Here is a 4174-nt window from a genome sequence, read left to right on the forward strand (position 1 = left end):
CTTTTACCATCAACATGCAGCTCGATCTTGGCCATCAATTATCCTCTCTCTGGGGCTCAGTTTACCCACTGTTAAAAAGAGGCCTGTTTTTGGCACTGTCTTAGTAATGTGTAGAACTGTGTCAGGAGCCGTCAAGGGTGGTGTTCGTGATCCAAGCACGTGTGTGGGGCTGGGGAAGTAGGTATTCAGCCCCTACTACGATCAGAGGCAGCTCTCCTTATGTCTGTGCTAATGACTGGGGTTCATAAGGGCTTCTAGTCAAACTAAGATTTCTGTTGCTTACAAAATACTTCAAAACCTCGGGTTCAGCTGACATTTGGGGTCCACAGCTCTAGTGACCTAGGAGCCTCATGGTTGTGGCAAAGCAGGCTGTCCCTGCAGGGCTCCACAGGGCTGTGCCTTCTATGTGGCACCATTCATGAGCAAGTGACAACATCCATCACGAGGCACTGGGGGCAGCTGGGCGGACGGGCAGGTCCCCATTGTGGAGGCTGTTTGGGGACTTTCTGAGTATTGGTAAGTGTGAATCAGGCCCCAGATTTTCCATTTCCTCTGCCCATTGCTCTTTCAGAAGAGCGTATAAGTGTGTGCTTCAGCAAAATGCAGGTGCTGAAAGTTCCACACGTCCAAAGGGGGTGTGGGAGAGAGCAGAGGGCTGGGTCCAGGTGGGTACGGGGCATTTCCACTGTGGGTGGTACCCTGAGGGTGAGCAGCCTGCCCCGCCCGCAGCCCTTCTGAGGGTCAGCTCCCTTGTCAGCTTATGTGCTCTGAAGCTCTTAAGTGTCTCTTCGACCTGAGTGTCTGAGATTCGGAGCAGCCAAGGCTTGCGTGGTGGCCCCAGTGTTAAGAGAGGGGCTCTGACGGCCAGTGTGGCCCTGGTCCCCACACATGTGCAGATGCAAGCCTGGCCGGCTATCAACTTCCTTTGACCCCGTTCAAAGATTCAATGAAGCAATGTGTATGTGCAGCACCTGGGAGTACACCCAATGGTCTCCTAGCCACTATCTCATTTGGCCTCAGGCAAATCTGAGAGGGAGGCACAGCAGGGGACACTGCGATGCCGTGTGAGATGCGCCTGTGGATGGAAACAGGTCTTTGGGCTCTAAGGCCAGTGCTCTTTGCTTTCCACTTTGGCATCTCCCAGCTCAGCCTCTGTCCTTGGCTTCATTTCCGACTTCTCCACCATGAAGAAGAGAGGCATTACTAAAGACGTTTCCTTGGCATTTCTTACCCAGCCTCAGTTATTGAAACAACAGCTTAAGAATTTGTTCCTGAGGCCATTCACTCTCTGAATCACTTCTTTGCTTATACACTCACCTCATTTATTTAGTTGCTCACCCCACACATGTAGCCATTTATTCACTCACTCATTCATTCATTCATTCATGTCCTTGTTGAATGCTTACTATGTGCTCAGCTGATAGTGGGCATCAGGGACCACAAAGAATGCTGAGTCAAGATTCCTGATTTTGAGAAGCTTGTTACACTCTCGTTGAGGAACAGTGGAAAGGGGTGTCCTACATGTTTTCTCAGTCACAGAGGATCCAGTTTGATTTCTTCTTACCACTGAAGGCTGATAGATATTGCTTATTATATGGCTTTCCAAAGTCCCAGGTATGTTCTGGTTGGGGAAAATGCTGGATTAGGTGAGTTTTAGGTGCCCTGAAGTGCTGGAATCCTGTGGTGCTTTAGGAGCTTAGAGAAGGGAGGGTACTGATAGTTGAGGTCATCGGGGAAGGCTTCTTGGAAGAGATGGGAGTTGGACTCAGCTTGGGAGGTTGTGTGGGATTTTTGAACATGAAGAGGAGAGGAGCAGGGGCCCAGGAGGATGGCAACAGGGGCAGGAATGAAGGCCCAAGCATGTTCAGCAGCTCTGGATAGGCAGCCAGGCCAGATCTGTGTGTGCATGTGTGTATACATGCATGTAAATGTATGTGTGTGCATGTGTACATGCATGCATGTCAACATGTGCATGTGTGTATGCATGTGTGTAAATGTATGTGTGTGCATGCCTGTGTGTGTATGTGTGCATGTGTGTGTGGGGGGAGGTGAGCATGGGATCAGGGCAAAGAGGAGGATTTTGAGCTGGGGAAGGCGAGGTTTATGTGCAGAAGGCTGTAGAAGCACCTGCCTTTCATCATTTTTCCCATTACTATTTGGCTGCACCTGACATGTGAGGGGCAGCCGTTCTCAGCAAATTTCCCTCCAGCTTTTTTTCTTTTTTGAAACGGAGTCTCACTCTGTCACCCAGGCTGGAGTGCAGTGGCGTGATCTTGGCTCACTGCAACCTTCGCCTCCCAGGTTCAAGCAATTCTCTGCCTTGGCCTCTTGAGTAGCTGGGATTACAGGTGCATGCCATCATGCCCTGTTAATTTTTGTATTTTTAGTAGAGACGGGGTTTCATCATCTTGGCCAGGCTGGTCTTGAACTCCTGACCTCATGATCCACCCGCCTCAGTTCCCAAAATGCTGGGATTACAGGCGTGAGCCACCATGGCCAGTCCTCCAGTTTTAACAAGAAACATGGACTTTGCTCGTTGTGTGGGCAATAAGGCAGCCTTTGCCTCTTTCAGATTTTGGCAATACAAGCATAAGCAAAGAGATTTTTCTCTTTCCTTTTTTTCCTTATAGGGAAGAGAGAGAGGGAGAAAACAATGAACTATGAGTGGAAAAAGAGAAGAAAGGAAAAGGTAGAGAGAAGAGAAAGGGGGAGAGAAAGGAGGAAAAAGGTGATAGAGAATGGTAAAGAAAGATAAAAGTTAAAAAAGAAGAAAGAAAAGGAAATGATTAGAGAAGAGATGGAGTTAAAGGGAGGCTGGAGGGGGGAGAGAAGAGGGGGGAGAGAAGAGGGGGGAGAGAAGAGGGGGGAGAGAAGAGGGGGAGAAAAAGAGGAAAGAGCAAAAGGAAGAGAGGGAAGACAAAAAAGGGGACTGGAAGGAGAGAAAACAGAGGAATACGAAGAAAGAGAAGGCCAAGGGCAGTGTCTTAATCCTCTCTAGAGCTTTGGCTATTTTATTTACTTATTTATTTTGCCAAAAATGCTTGGGATAAATATCTGATTTCATCAGAACGTGAATGCCCCGGAGGACCAACTTTCCAGGGTTAATTACACAATAAACTGCCTTTCCAGATGGCTGTTTCCGCATCTGCAGAGAGGAAAAGGAGCAGCTGCCTGGGGTCCCCTCTCTCCTTGGCCTCCTGTGGCTGTGCGTTGCCATGTGCACCATCTCCATGTGGATCAGAACCTCTCTCACAGGCTCTCCCCGTAACAAGCAGTGTCATAGGCGGTGATGGCAGCAGCTGTGATAGAAATGTCTCTCTCTGTCTTCCCAGAGACGTGACCATTCTTAAGAAAACAACATCACACACACACACACACACACACACACCCTCTCAAAAAACTTGAGATAGAGGTATTTGCCTAACCTCATAAAGAAAACCTATTTTAAAATAGGAATAAGACAAAGATATCTTCTACCAACGGTCTCTTTTTAAACATTTTCCTGAAAATTCTAGCCAATGCAAAATTTCATCAAGTCAGAGGAAAAAAGGGCCTTAAGTACTGAAAATAAAAGAAAACTATTATTGGTTTTAGGTTACATAATCACATATGTAGAAAACAAGAGGAATCACTAGAAAAACTCTTAGAATTTATAATGGAGCTTGGTAGAGTGACCAAACAGTGTAACCCTAAAAATCTCAGGGTCTCATCTGATTTAGTCTCAGCACAGAGTTGTACTGAAATGAACCTGTTTGACTCCAGAAACCTGAAAGGCTCATGTGGACTTTTAGGGCGGGCTTTCTCAACAAGGCTTGTCATCCCCGGAGGTTTTACATATTCCACGAGATAGAAAGTTTTCCAGAAATTCTAGATGTTCTTTTCTCTCTCCAAAGCTACACACTCAGGGCAGAGGCTAATGTGCGGTCATGTCTCTGTTCAGGTGGTTCTTTCGTTGCCACCGTCTGCTCTCCCATCTACATTTTCTCCTTCACTGGTGGACCCCACTGCCCTGAATCTGATCAGACATGTTTATGACCGTTTGGTTTTCCCCACACCCACACTGAGGAAAGGACTGAACCCTGGAGGACCACAGCTTTTCTTTCTCTGTTTCTCTTTGACCAATTTTTTGTTTTGTTTTCTTTTGTTTTGGAGGCAGACTTTCGCTCTTGTTGCC

Source organism: Callithrix jacchus, chromosome 8 (genome assembly GCF_049354715.1).
Source record: "Callithrix jacchus isolate 240 chromosome 8, calJac240_pri, whole genome shotgun sequence".
NCBI lineage: Eukaryota > Metazoa > Chordata > Mammalia > Primates > Cebidae > Callithrix > Callithrix jacchus.